The sequence below is a fragment of the Pinus tabuliformis genome, chromosome X (genome assembly GCF_031772625.1).
Source record: "Pinus tabuliformis cultivar Carrire ecotype Pingquan chromosome X, CPIR1, whole genome shotgun sequence".
NCBI classification, from domain to species: Eukaryota; Viridiplantae; Streptophyta; class Pinopsida; order Pinales; family Pinaceae; genus Pinus; species Pinus tabuliformis.
The window spans coordinates 1,189,884,590-1,189,899,882 of record NC_142308.1 but is presented as its reverse complement, the minus strand read 5'-3'; positions in this window follow the sequence as shown (position 1 = coordinate 1,189,899,882).

The window sequence follows — 15,293 nt, the reverse complement described above, 5'->3', positions numbered from 1 at the left end:
GTTCAAAGTTTTTAGATTCTAGTTGTGTTCTATCATTTTATTTTCACATGGCCAATTCTCAAGCTAGTTTGTTCTAGAATTGCCAAAATGTCATTTTCTTTTTTAATCTACATTTGGATGTGGTCCTTATTTAACATGGTCTAATTGATATGATTTGTTGAGTTCTTATCATAGTTCAATCTACTGGTCGATTTGAATTTATGAACAGGCACTGTATGAACTGAATTTATTTGGTCATCAGGTTGATATTTTGTGTGTTGCTTCAAGAATCATTTTTCTTTTCCTGAGAATTTGAACTACCAAAATTGAAGCCCTGTGATTTTTGGATCTTGGGCGTGTGAATCCCGGAGTGGATAGATGGATTAATGTATGAGCAATTTATTCATCTGAAACTACTACCTTTATCCTTTTGGACTCTTTCTAACCAAACTTCTTCCCACTTTTTTGACCCTCTACTCTCATTGAAGGAGGTTTTGTGGGGTGTTTTGTTTCTTAGATTTTATAATGCCCTGACCCTTAAGAGACAAATTGGTCCCATGACAAATGAGGGAGTTTTTTCTGTAACTCATGACAAACGATCAACTTAATTAGGCAATGATGTGCTATAGCACCCAATTTCCCCTTTTGAATTATAACACACATTTATTATCGGGAATGTAGTAGGAAATGGGGTATACTTATCCTTTGTTATGGTTTTTGATGGCTCAAGTTTTCTTCATACTTATAAGTTATCATAGGATCTGAAAAAGTTGGTCTTGTCTTTGAGGATGAGTGTACTTTATCATCCTTATCCCAAGGCTGCCCCAAGGAATTCCAGTAACTTCACTGAGAAATTCTTCATTTACAAAGATCCTAAATCCCCTGAAAGTCGTGTAGAATTCATTGTTTTTATAGTCTTTCTCTTGGGGATGTTAAGAATTCTGGGAAAACTCCAGTGCTACTGCATCATCATATCCTTCTAACTAATCAAAGAAATCAAGTTGACCTACCTTCCTAAAATCATCCACAAATTCAACATTAAGAGAAGCTTATAGAGGGAACTAGCTCTCATAATGGAGCAATTTTTCAACCTAATTGCTATCCATGTGATTCCTAGATATTGCCAAATCTGCCTTGATAAAAATACTTTTTTAAATGTAATCATAATTGTTATAGAATCTTGGCATATAACAATGCAATTCTTTTTAATAAAACCTTTGCATATAAGAAAACAAAAAAATTTAATGATCAATTACATCAATTTTTAGCTTAAGATGGGAGATAAATTTGAAATTGCACAGCTACTTATCAGAAATGTAGCAGGAAAATAATTATTTGTGAATGTTGTATGAATTGCAGTGTAATTTTGTTTTACAAAATCTATACCTAATGCGTATAAGGTTTATTGTGCTGGTTCAGGTTTTTGGACAAGGCAACTATCCTTGAAAACAACACTGGATTGAAGGATCTCAACTGCAGAAGTTAATGTAAACTTTGCACAGTCATGCAGGTAGAGGAAACAAAATCAGTGCTAAGACTATTACCCATTTTCATGAGTAGAATTATGACATACTACTGCCTCGCATAGCTGCAAACTTTCTCTATTGAGCAGGCAAGTACCATGGACAGGAAACTCAAGGGTTTCGAGATTCTAATGGCCTCCCTTTCTGTGATTTCACTCATTAGCTTGAACTCACTAAAGGTATCCTGGATATTTGTGGGGCACTGTAATTCCTTTGTTGTTAGTAGGTGTTAAAAAGCTGGGTATACCTCTCTGAGACCTGGGCATACAGATGTTCTTATAACCTGGTTCCTCATTTTCGTTAGTCTTATAAAAGCCCTTTGGTTTAATAAAGGAGTTTCTCATGTAAGATGGTTGGTTTGTGAGAAAAACAAGTAGTTCAATGTTCAAAGTACCAGTTTCATGCTTCATAACGCAGAGCTTCGCCAGAACTACAACCAACATGCTCCTGTTATCAGCTTGGACCTTGGTGAGAACTATAGAGACTCTCTATCTTGAGAAATTGTCTCTTTCACAACCTCTAGAATGGGTCTTGCAATATGTACTATAACCCTTTCTACTTACTCTACTGTTATTGGTGCTTCCATTGGTTTAATTGTTGTAGCACAACGAGCACAACGAGCACGAACCTGAAAGTATAAAAGCTAGCTAGCTAGTATTTTTTTTGCTTGCTATGCTACTTGTGCTAGATACAGCTTGAACCAACAACAGCATAGGGCAGGGACTAGCTTCCATGCAACCCCTCTTGTTAAATAATGACACGTATACTACACTAAATACCCTCCGTATCTCACCCATACCTTAGTTATAACGATAGTGACATCTACTACTCTCTCCTTAATACATAGTTTTTGTATCTATTTAACTTGTACCACGAACCCAGCAGGATGCATACTACCTCCATACCAACTGTTTTGTCATTTATTTCCATTGACTTGTATGTTGTACACCTGTTTGGTGGGCACACAACCCAAGTGTTTAGTTGGTTGAGAAGCCTCTCATCACTTAGATGCACTACGCTTGATCTACGGTTCAGATTGTCCTGAACAAACCCTACCCTTGCTTGCCTGTCTTTTGTGTTGAGGTTGTCATTCTTGCTGCAATCTACAGTGCAGAAGTGGAGAGGAGGGTTGGGCATCTTGCTGTAATCTACAATGCAGAAATGGAGAGGAGGGTTCGACTTTTGCCATGATGATGGATCTGTGTGTACATCTACCCGACCTCCATCTACAATTGCCATATAACAAAGTTTAGATAATCTCTGAAATAGTTCTGCTAGGCTACTACCCTAGGCGAAGTAGGTAATACATTTACTCTATGTTTGTTTATTCATTATATCGATGAACTCTAATGTTTTCTTCCCTGCAATTTTTAACATCCACTTCTAGATAATTATTTCTTTTTCCTTCAATTGACAGAGGAATACACAGACTTCCTTGCTATTTCGTCTCTCCTTGTGTTATAGACATTTTTGTGCCCTACAAATCCAAGCATGAAATTTCCATAAACCAAGGGCTCCTAAGTCCCTAAAAGTATTGTTCTAACCCCTAAAGGAACAAGGTCAACAGATTACAGCTTCTCCCAGAAGTTCTCCACCAGAAACTGCTAAGAATTGGTCAAGACAGGATCATTTCAGCTGCTCCACTGGCTAGGTGCGTTGCATTGCACCTAAATACACTATGAGGGTGTGTTGCATTTCAAAATTCCCTTCTGTGGGGTGCGATGGGTGAGAAATGATAAATGGCAGTGTCATTCTGCGAGGTGGAGAGACAATGGAAGCTTCCAGAATCTTCTCCTGTGACACTTGCCTCACTGAATTCGACCAAGGATGACTAAGAGGCCTTCAGTCTCCAAGTGGAAGCAAGAACTGACAGAGAGAAGACACTAATCAAATCACAAGCTGACTCATCCTCACAGATATCTATATATGGATCCCTCATCCCAGAGATCCGGAGGCTGGAATTTTGCATATTGTAAGGAATTGTTGTTGGTTTCTAGAGACAAACATTAGATTGTTGGGTGATTTATGCTTTGTTTGAGGTGAAGAGGGGCTTCTTTGCTAGGAGGTTGATGCTGGGTCGGAACCACTGGTTGTAACTCCTCCTGGACCTTTTCTTGCTTATCAATAAAAACTATTTGAGTTTTCCTCCATGCTTTTGTATCATTGATGCTTGTTACATTTTGTGTGGTTAACTTAAATCTGATCCTAAGTTGTTTATGAATATAGATCCTTGTTTTTGTATAGCGCTCTTCTTCTATGATCTTACAGGTACTTCGCGAAGCTAGGCAAGTAAGGGAGCAGGTAGCTGGAGACTATCAAAGAAGAGAGGGATTGGATCAAAGGATTAGCACAAGACACAGGTTGGTTCTTTCTATTCCTCTCTATTTATAATTCATAAAGGAAATACAAAAGTAGTTTTTCTCTGTTTGTTTCTAAGGCAGCTGTCACACCTTAGTGGGATAGAGCAGTTCTAAATAGACACTTTTCCCTGTAACAAAATGGCGACTCCACTGGGTATGTCTAATTAGTTTGTTTGTGTATCTCTTTGTTGTTCGTTTCATAAACTTGTAAGTAACTTTCGAACTGCATTTGCCATAACAAATGCAAAGTAGATAACTGCTGCTTCAATCCATTCACTGGATCTGTTTATGATTTAAATAGCTGATTCACAAACTATCTGATTGCCCTTGTGATAGCTCTTAGATCCTCCTTAGATCTACCCCTGATTGTTGCATTACTGATTGCTTTTTACTCGGCCAAAAACCAAGGACTGAACTGCAAAATGTGACCCAGAACCCGGACAGAGTCTCGTTTCTGGCCCAGCGCAGGTACTGTTAAGAGATTCTGAATTTCAGCGCACTTCCCGAGTGGACAACCTGCGCTGCATTTCAGATTCTCTGTGTTACAGGTGCGCTGATCAGACTAGCTCTGTGCAACTGTGGTTCTTGTGCTTCATTCTTTCCAGTTCTATCCTTGAATTTTGCTGCCTGTGATCAGTATATGTCTGTTTGAAACCTCTTTTCCTTGCTGTTATTCCGCCTCCTTTGTACAAAAGAGCTGTAGATGTTTTTGTGTGTTTGTTGAGTCGTTTACAGTTTTCCATTGCAAAAGTAGAAAAGTCGTATTGTCGTCCTTTGATTTGAATCTGTAGCAAGTGTCGATTTCGATCATAGGAGAAAGTTTGATTGCTGTTGATGGTCGATTATACTGTTACTATTGCCTTTGGTCTGAATTTGTAATTTTCTAGTGTCAAGAATGAGTGCTCATTTCAAAATCGTAAGGTGTCGTATTCATCTCTGTTTTTGATTTCGAAAAAGAGCTTGTTTATATTTGTCGCTTGAAAAGAAATTCAGATTTGTACATCAACTTTCCTTTTAGCATCAATACTAAGAAAGTCGAAAAAAAATACATGCATGTGCATTTGGGTATAAACAGTCTGTTTGGCTTGATTTAGGAAAGTGCATTTACAGTGTGCTCTTTGCTCTTTGTGAAAAGATTGTGTCTTTCTTTTCCCCTTGTAGCTAGGATTTTCATTGCACAAAAGAGATAAAAGTTTGTTTATCATCTTTAGATTGCATTTTAGGAATTACATCTACATCTCGTGGTGAACCCAAAAGGAAAACTTCATAAGCAAGATCAACTTAAAATAAATTCAATGAATCTAACAACGCTTTGGAACTTAACGCACAACATTTAGAGGTCTAGGCTAGAGACATATTCCGGTGTCGTAAAGCCTGGTAACTGTTGTCCTCACTGATGGTTTGGTGATTCCTCCACTTTGAGAAGATAAGTGCCAGTATGGACTTGTGCTCCCACGTACCGTCGAGTATATTTTTGGAGACCCCTATAGGCTTAAATCCTTTATCCATAGGAAGCCGTGTCTGCCACCCTATCAATCGCAATGCACTGAACACAGCATTCGGGAAGATTGACTGTCGTACCGTAAAAAGTATTCTCCAGTTTTGCGATTGGTTTGGTACTCCCTCTACCTAGATCTCCAGAGCAATCCCTTTCTTTCCTTTTTAGACTCCTTAATGGAAAAGGTCCATCTGAGCACTTGTCACTTCCGGCTCATTAAAAATCGAAGGAGACTAGAGTCATCTTTTGTTTTTTCTCGACTCTTAAAAATTGAAAAAACAAGTTGTGTCAAAGCGTCTAAAATTCATCTAATTCGGAAACATATTTCCCCTTGATTTTTAGTTGATCAAGTAATCCGCGATCATGGAAGAAAATCAATCGAAATCGCTAGAAAATATTTTGGATAGACTACATATGTCTGAACAACCATCGACATCCAGGACTGTGTCATCCGACGCAGCAGCAGCATAGCCTCTTGCTGCTACTCCAACGATGTTCGCTGGTGTACCATATGTCCCGGCAAGTTATCAACAACAAGCCGGAGTCCAATTAGAGACTTTTTCGACGACATGGTCAGTTCCTATTTCTTCATCCGGATTATCATCTGGTATTTCTTATGTTGAAACTCAAAAAATTGATCCAATGTGCCTTGAAAGGCCAATCTACCCTTTAAGTACTGGATTTCCACCATATGGAGGGCAGTATGCCTTTTCATTGTTCCCTCCCGGAGAACAACCATATGGGAGTTTACAACAAAGTTCAGGTCAAACTGGAATTACACCCAACGGTTGGGTACCAATACTGCATTAGCAACCAAGGGTTGTATATTCAATGCAACCAGTCCACCCTGAGTCGAATATTCCCACTATACCTGCTATGGTGACTGCGTCGCAAGTACAAGCGCTACCTGTTGTATGTCAACCACAACAACCTCAGGTTGTAATACAACAGCCTCTTGTCTCAATGGCTCAATCACAACCTCAGGTTAGTGCCTCCTTATTCGGAGCGACTCAGGCTCAAACAAGTACTATGACTTCTCATCTTGGTCAATCATCCAGTACTGGGAAACAACCAATGGTCCAACAACCATGGCTGATTCAATCTCAACAACCGCCATTCCAGCAATCATATCAAGGACCTGAGCAACAAGTCTTTGTAAGTAATGGGCAATCTCATTTCCAAAGCGGTTATCAACAACCATATTATAATGGTTATGCCCATCAACCTTGTCAAAGTTGCTAGCATCAAATACATTATGCTGGTATACAAAGACCCACTGCTCAGGCAATTCCATCTTATCCTGGGTATGCTTCGCCTAACCTGAATCAATAGTTTCCCTTTGTAGCAACTCTAGAATTACCAGATCTAAACCGGCTGACGAATGATCCAATTTCTTACGCCCCTTGGTGGCTAGCGATTCCGCATAAACTTCCGTCATATATTCCTAAATTTAATGGAAATCCGGGTGAAGACCCATTGAATCATGTGATGACATTTCATCTGTGGTGTTCATCAAACACCCTAAACGATGATTCGATTAGGCTTCGCCTTTTTCAGAGGCCGTTAACTGGTCTGGCAGCAAAATGGTATATCGAGTTACCCAGAGCTTCGTTTGACAACTTCAGTACCCTAGCCACAACCTTTTTAACCCATTTTCAGTTACCGATAAGGTACGAAACGGGAACGAAACTTCTTACCAATTTCAAACAAACGATGGCCACTCACATATCTGATCATATACATGAGTGGCGACGTTGTCGTAGAATGGTGAAAACGTATGTTCCCGATCAGCTTTTAGCTGAATGGTTTATTAAGTCATTACTGCCTTCCATCACGGAAGATGTGGCAAAAGGGGGAGTCGTCACTAAAGAGAAAGTTATCGCTCGTGCGCAATATTTGGACTTGATTTACACTCAGTCTAGCACGCTCTACGATAAAATACCTGACGCTCCTAGACCAGAATTCTCAATTCCTCCTCCTCCTAAATCAAACAATGACTCTCATGCCGACGATGGCGTCATTGGCGCAACAGACACGTAATCGACAAAGGCTACATCCAAAAAGGCCCGTAAGATTTCTAGTCAAAATGCAAATGAAGAACTTCTTGCCTCGGAAGTAAATGTCGTGTCGACCAACAAGGGCAAACAACTGAAGCAACCAGGGGGCAGGAAGAAAAATAAAGGGAGAAAAAAGAAGCAGGATGAGTCATCTCCTGAAAAACCTTTTGCAAACCCTTCTGGGCAAAGGAAACCCCCTGCGGGGTGTCATATATGCGATGAGGATCATCGAACGAGATATTGTCCACATAAACCTGAAGTTAAGAAACTCTTTAAGAGTTCAAAGACCTCAGCAGTATTGACTGATCCATTTCCAAACCCGGGAACCAAACTGGTTGCTAATCAAAATGCTTCTCGATCCCAAGTGCTTATGTTGTCTATCTCAAAGCAGCAAAATGAAGCTTTGACAAGGAATAAAGATTACGGGAATCCACAGCTGTCGAATAACAAGGCTAACGAACAACCTAGTAGTTCGACAACAACTTTGACCGAAGTTGTGCCACACATCATTCCTGAACCAATGATAAAGTCGCCAAAGGGAGTAGTACAGAAATCGACATTTAATCCTCGTGCAAAAGTCGCACATAATTATAATATAATAGAGGACCTGGCCCAATCGCCATCCGCTATGTCGACACTTAAGCTACCACAAAATTGCCCCTCCCAAAAGCAAGCTTTATTATCAGCAATAGGTGGGATTGACCCAATGGTTTCCAATCTTGTGGCCTTTGATCATAAAGGATATGACCCTCAGTTACTAGCTCAACTAGCTTTCCTTATTCAAGTGAAGCCCTCAACAAAATTGTTCATCGAACAATTATTGGTGAGGGGGCATCTACATGTATTATGTCGATGAGTTGCTGGAAAATTTAGGCTCACCACCCTTGTCGAGATCGTCAACGACGTTAAAAGCATTTGATGGACGATCATACACCCCATACGGGATTTTAAGTAACTTGTAAGTTGAACTGGGGGGCAAAACAGTAGAAATTGATGTTGAGGTTATCCGTGAAAACCTCGATTACAACATCCTACCGGGAAGGCCCTGGATATATTCCATGGCCGCAGTTGTGTCGACCTACTTCAGGAAGATTGCATTTCCCTTTCAAGGAAGAATTAAAATCGTCGACCAACAAAAATTTCTCCCCAACAGTTCACAAGTTATGGAAAGCATTCCAATGATCCATGGAAGCAATCATCCGCTTCAAAATATCGGAGTAGGTCTCCTAAAAGACCCTGCCTTAATGGGTACTTTTGCCCTACCGCCTCCGAGTAATCCGGCGGAAGTGGTCACAGTGGAAACATACAATATGAAATCTTCTATATCTAATGGATTCGGAAGATTCCTGAACATTTTTTCAGCATGGATCATCGCCCTAATAGAAATATTGTAGCAATCAATTTTCTTGGCCTACGGGGCAAACCCAAATCAATACTCATCGAGTGTTTGGATAGAAAGGTATAAGGAATATGGCACCTCTTCAAATCCTTCGTCGCATGTACATTCAACAGACGAAGGAATCATTCATTCAATGATAGGAGAGGCACCGTGGGAAGACTACCACCATCGCTCCCGTCTTCCAAATTACCATGAAGATTATTCGAGAAACCTTAATCATCCTTCAGTTTTTTATTCTCTATCAAATACTATAAATATGGTGGATTCCGAGGACGGTTCTTATCTCATGTTGACCTCGTTAAAAAATGAAACAAGGAGTCATGAGGATAGTTCTTTTAAAGTGTCAACCTCATTAAAAAATGAAACAAATCCCCTTTCCAAATCTCAAAGGTAAACCTTCATTCCAACCACCGAGTTGAATGCAATGAAGCTTGGGTGCATGCACCTCGATTTGTGTTATTATGTTGGGGGCATGCAAATTTATCTCGAGCAGTTTTAGCACATAGTTCAAGCTTGTTAAAAAATAAACATAAGACATGAGCAAATATTTCCACCCCCATTTAAGCTCATTAAAAAATGAACTATTCCCCGGTAAATAACCATCGTGAATGTAGTACTTCAGCCGTTAAAGCCTTGGTCGTGTTTGCACCGTCACCTCCACTTTTTCATTGGCCGATCATTCACCTCCATTTGATTGTTTACCCATTTTGAGGAACAGTTGTGAAGAGTGATTTCACTAGCCATCCTTGTGACACTGTCGTGATTGGAAAATTCCAAACCTTACTTGGAATCAGCTGCTACCCATTTTTTCACTCGTTCCTCAAAAGACGAGTCTCCTTTAAGCTCTTTTCAACTGACTCGTAAAATATGAAAATATTTCCGAGTCCTTGGCCTTTCCAGCTCGTTAAAGGGACAGGAAGTGCTATCCTCTTTTTGGACCTGAGGGATCATTACACAAAAATATCGAGCGCTTGTTTTGTTCGGCTCGTTAAAACTATCGAAAATTCATCCCTTCTGTATTGTTTTATACTTTTTCGGACTTAAGGGATTAGGTGACGAAAAAGGAATTTTGGAGTTACCTTTATGTTCCTTTTCAGACTCTCTAAAATTGAAAAGGACCGAGTTATCTTTGTCGTTAAACTCGTTAAAAAGATTAATAGCGACAAACTTGTCTATAGACGAGAACGAGTTTCACTATCGCTAGGCTCGTTAAAACATAGCGATGGGATTTCCCGAAGGGAAAATTATAGAACAAGCATATGTTATCCTCCTCAAGCTTGAAAAAAATAAAGAGGTACTGGTCAGCAATGACTGGGGAAAAATTGGGAAGAAAACTCAAAGAAACTTTGTTGGTAGCAAGTCGCTCTTGAACATGACACTTCCACTCCGTGTCCGAGTCGGGTTGGGTTGTTTCATTCACCGGTCACATCACCATGGTCATGCCATACCATCCACATTTGGGGTTAATGCTACCAATTCATCACATCAGTGTCGCCGATATGTTCAAGAGAAGTCATTCAGAGAATTCACCTGTGTCTCACCCACTACCATACATTATACTCCATTCTTTCATGACCGCCACCCTGAACCTTATATCACCAGATCGTTTTCACCTCCATCAAAATCATTTGCTCCGTTCCGTGTCATTGATGTGGGATTCATTAAGGCCCTCTTGTGGTAGATCACTTCTTGTCGACATCAGCTCATTATCCAAGAAGTTGATCTAGGAACACCCGATTCAGTACTTTGAAGATTGCATGCCTCAATGGCAAGTTTCTCACTTCTGGCGACAGGTTTACATCAATGGCCTTCGACCGAAAGTTTTTGCGTGGTGTTCTACGCCAAGTCCTTTATTCACACCACGTGAGTTGTACTGTAGTACCTTGAGGATCATTATCATTATCGGTGATTCCTCTCGCACTTGTTAACAATTTACATCATTGATTGGTAATCAAGCGATGTCTTTCCATGTTCGACTTCAGAACATTTCTCACATGGATCGACTTGTACTTTGAATGAAGATCGGGCGAGATTGAAGGCCCCGGATCTAGTTTCATCCATCTGGGCTGCGATATTTATTCAGGGAAATAAAGACATTAAATGTACATCATTGCTGCACAGATAATCATCCACTCAAAAGGATGATGGCTCTACCAGAATCATCAGTCAACACTCAGACGATTGTCTGTCCTATGTACATGGAAATGAATTTATAAAGATGAGCATGGGAATGCCCACCTTAGCTAGAACATGAAAACAGTATGAAGATAATGTATTGTATTGTATCTTATTACAGGTCTCCTCCCAGCATTGAAAGAACTTCGGATCCTCATAATAAAGCATTTCACCCGACACCAAAAGGTTAACGGCCTCATACTTTAGGGGGCAACTGTTATAGACATTTTTGTGCCCTACAACTCCAAGCATGAAATGTCCATAAACCAAGGGCTCCTAAGTCCCTAAAAGTTTTATTCTAACCCCTAAAGGAACAAGGTCAACAGATTATAGCTTCTGCCAGAAGTTCTCCACCAGAAACTGCTCAGAATTGGTCAAAACAGGATCATTTCAGCTGCTCCACTGGCTAGGTGCGTAGCATTGCACCTAAATACACTATGAGGGTGCGTTGCATTTCAAAAGTCCCTTCTGTGGGGTGCGATGGGCGAGAAATGACAAATGGCAGTGTCATTCCATGAGGTGGAGAGACAATGGAAGCTTCCAGAATCTTCTCCTGTGATACTTGCCTCACTGAATTCGCCCAAGGATGAGTAAGAGGCCTTCAGTATCCAAGTGGAAGCAAGAACTGACAGAGAGAAGACACTAATCAAATCACAAGCTGACTCATCCTCCTTACAGATATCTATATATGGATCCCTCATCCCAGAGATCCGGAGGCTGGAATTTTGCATATTGTAAGGAATTGTTGTTGGTTTCTAGAGACAAACATCAGATTGTTGGGTGATTTAAGCTTTGTTTGAGGTGAAGAGGGGTTTCTTTGCTGGGAGGTTGATGCTGGGTCGGAACCACTGGTTGTAACTCCTCCTGGATATTTTCTTGCTTATCAATAAAAACTATTTGAGTTTTCCTCCATGCTTTTGTATCATTGATGCTTGTTACATTTTGTGTGGTTAACTTAAATCTGATCCTAAGTTGTTTATGAATATAGATCCTTGTCTTTGTATAGTGCTCTTCTTCTGTGATCTTACAGGTACTTCGCGAAGCTGGGCAAGTAAGGGAGTAGGTAGCTGGAGACTATCAAAGAAGAGAGGGATTGGATCAAAGGATTAGCGCAAGACACAAGTTGGTTCTTTCTATTCCTCTCTATTTATAATTCATAAAGGAAATACAAAAGTAGTTTTTCTCTGTTTGTTTGTAAGGCAGATGTCACACCTTAGTGGGATAGAGCAGTTCTAAATAGACACTTTTCCCGGTAACACCTTGGTTAGGCGCTTTCCTAGACTCAGGTGAGTACTACCTGGGTAGTTATGAAAACCCATTTCTAGTGTCTAATTGTTTTAATTACCGTTCTGACCCTTTTCTCTTTGATTCATCATGTAGGATTTATGGGCAGCACTATGTTCACATGGATTTTACATATAACCCCTTTTGCCCATGATTTCTCCCTTAGGATAGGGTTTTTATTTCTTCATCATTATTTAGTTTCATTTTTCAATCATATTACTGAGGCAAGTGTTTTCTTTTATCTCTAGTACACCCAGTTCGACTAGTCCGAGGCACAAATGTGCAAAAATTAAGCATCTAACTCATGGTTGACTACTGGACAGGTTCATGACCTCCATGAACTGGTTTTTGTTGCTTGTGGTCTTATTCCCATCACTTGCACACCAAGAGAGAGACTCAACATCATGACATGGATAAAGTTTGACTCTCATAAGCAGTTCCAACTCTTGTTCAAAGCTTCTAAAATCCCCTAGGCTAAAAGGAGGGGGGTCCTAAATAATAACTTTGCAATGATGCTTCGATAGAAAGGCAATAACAATCAACTGCGTTATATTCCATAGAGATTTGCATCTGTTCTGAACAATCCAAGTCTCACGCATAAGAGGGCCTTTCCACGAAAGCAAGGTAGGGCTAAAGAAATCAAAATAAGCCCGATACCACGTCCAAACTAAATATTGTTGCAGCTTCCATTTCATCCTTGTGATACAAAGCACAAGAAAAATCCATCCCCAATCTCTTGACAACTAACCCTTGTAGGAGTAGAATCTGTCTCCAAACTTTGTGCTTATAAGAATGTTACTTTCAAGTGGATTGGCACCTTGTCAACCAATAGGCCATAGGATCCTTGGCCATCCATTCTTTCCAAGTGAGGGGCAATGTCGGTGGGGTGTCTAGGCATACCACAAAGATGAAATATACTTAGTCACACAGATGTAGAAGGGCTACCCAATCCTCCATCCCGAGTCTCTTTAGAACTTACCTGGCTTATGTAACACTTAACTACATTTTACTCTTTACAAATCAGGAGGCAAAGCTGGTGTTTATTTCATTAGGTCATGGTCTTTGGTTTGTATTAATATCTTCTTTTCAAAGCAATCTCTTATTCAAAATCCATATTTGTAGATCTCAGGATTGGGTTGGGAGAAAATTTTATTCTTGATGAGATTCACCCTGATGCTCGGGACATGATGGCTACTTGTGTAGATTTAAAAAACGTCTACACAGTCGTTATGTTCAATATCTGCAGCAGGATTTTTTTGGATCTTCAATTGATATTTGATATGAATGATACCTATCAACACTTCTTTTGACTCATCAAAACTGATAAATATGTCTTCAATTCAGTCATTTAAGTTCTGGTGGATGTTAACCATTTTCATTATTTTTGCTTTCTCTAGCTCCTTTTAAAGGTTTTGCTTCTATTTTAAACAAGACATGATGTTCGTTATCATATTAATTGAAATTTTATTATATTTTGTGCTTGAGTTAATATATTTTCTTGTCAAAGCTTCATCAGGATCTTGTGGTAGGCAAGCTAGTCAAGTGTCAGCACTCCAAGCAAATGAATTCTATTGACACTACTTGGGAATTTGTAAGACATAAACCTTTATTGCTTAATTTAGCTAATATTGTAGCTATTTTTTGCTGTGTAATGCTATTATTTCCTATTTTTTGTTTACAGCTAGTGTGATTATATATGTTAATATTGTTATGACATCTGGATTGTTTTGTCTCTGCAATTTGCATGTAGAGATAGAGAATAATATTTACCAATTCTGTTGTACGTGTATAATGTTTACTAGTAGTTTTATTGTGTAGTTAGTTAGAGTGATATAACATAAATTGGAAAGGAAAAAACATTCTTCTTTTGATGAAAGAAGTTAGCAACTTAGCAGTAAGTTGCAATTTTCCAGAAGTCTTAGGGCGCATGCCTTTGGGACCAAAAAACAAATGCCCTCTCCCAAGGCATAGATATCGAACACACACAATGTGTTGTTACATCTATTGTTGTGCTTTAAAAATTCAATGAGGGGATCCCAATACTAGATTGACTAGCATGTACAAGACCAACTAGTCTATGAAAGTTAAAATGTGGACAATCCTAGCATCCTTGAAACTAGTTCTTAACTAAGAAGATTACGTGGATGTAAATTTTCTCTAAAATTCAAGCGTATGTTTATCTGTATAGGGAACTACATAGGGTATCTGTTAACCTCTATGTGGATAATCAACGTTATCTTCTTATCCTCGCCTTGCGAGCCACATTTAGAATGGAATAACATTGTATAAGTTATCATGTGAAGTTGTTGATTGAAGACTTCTGCTAGAAACAACATCCCACCTTCTTCTACAAAGATAATTGATCTTTTTCCCATTTTTTGGAAAGGCATAACTTGAAAGTTGATATAAAAGCGTAATATGCCTTCAGTGGTCACTCCTGATTGTAATATTACTATGGAGATTTCTACCTTCCCCTTGGAAATAAGGCCTTTTGTATGCATCTTTTATGTAAAGAATGTTTGTTTTCTATTTCCCAAATACAAATTGTGTTTATAAAAACTTAAAATATATAAATTCTCCATTTTAACTTTGTTCCACTATATATTGGATTTTTAGGCATTTTGATCATTTTGTCCCATGTTTTAGATGAAAGGGAAAGAAATTACTTTTGAGTGCAAGTTTTATGGAAATCACATGCAAGTGCACAAAGATAAGTCTTGCATCCAGTTCTGTTGAAGGTAAACTACTTCTTGCCTGTGCATTTTGTTGTGTATGCTGATCTTCAAGAACATATGTGATGCAACAAAATATATGCATACATGCTATGATAGGATTAAGTCTAGCAAATGAACATTGTGTCATAACTAAAAGTATTCCTAATTGTAGAGGATAGGAAGTGAAAATTTATTTGATAGCAGAGGAATGTGATAATAAATTCCGAAGGATATGATTTCAGAACTCATAACTGACTTGTCTTGGACATCATTATATGATTTTGACAAATTTATAGCATGGTAC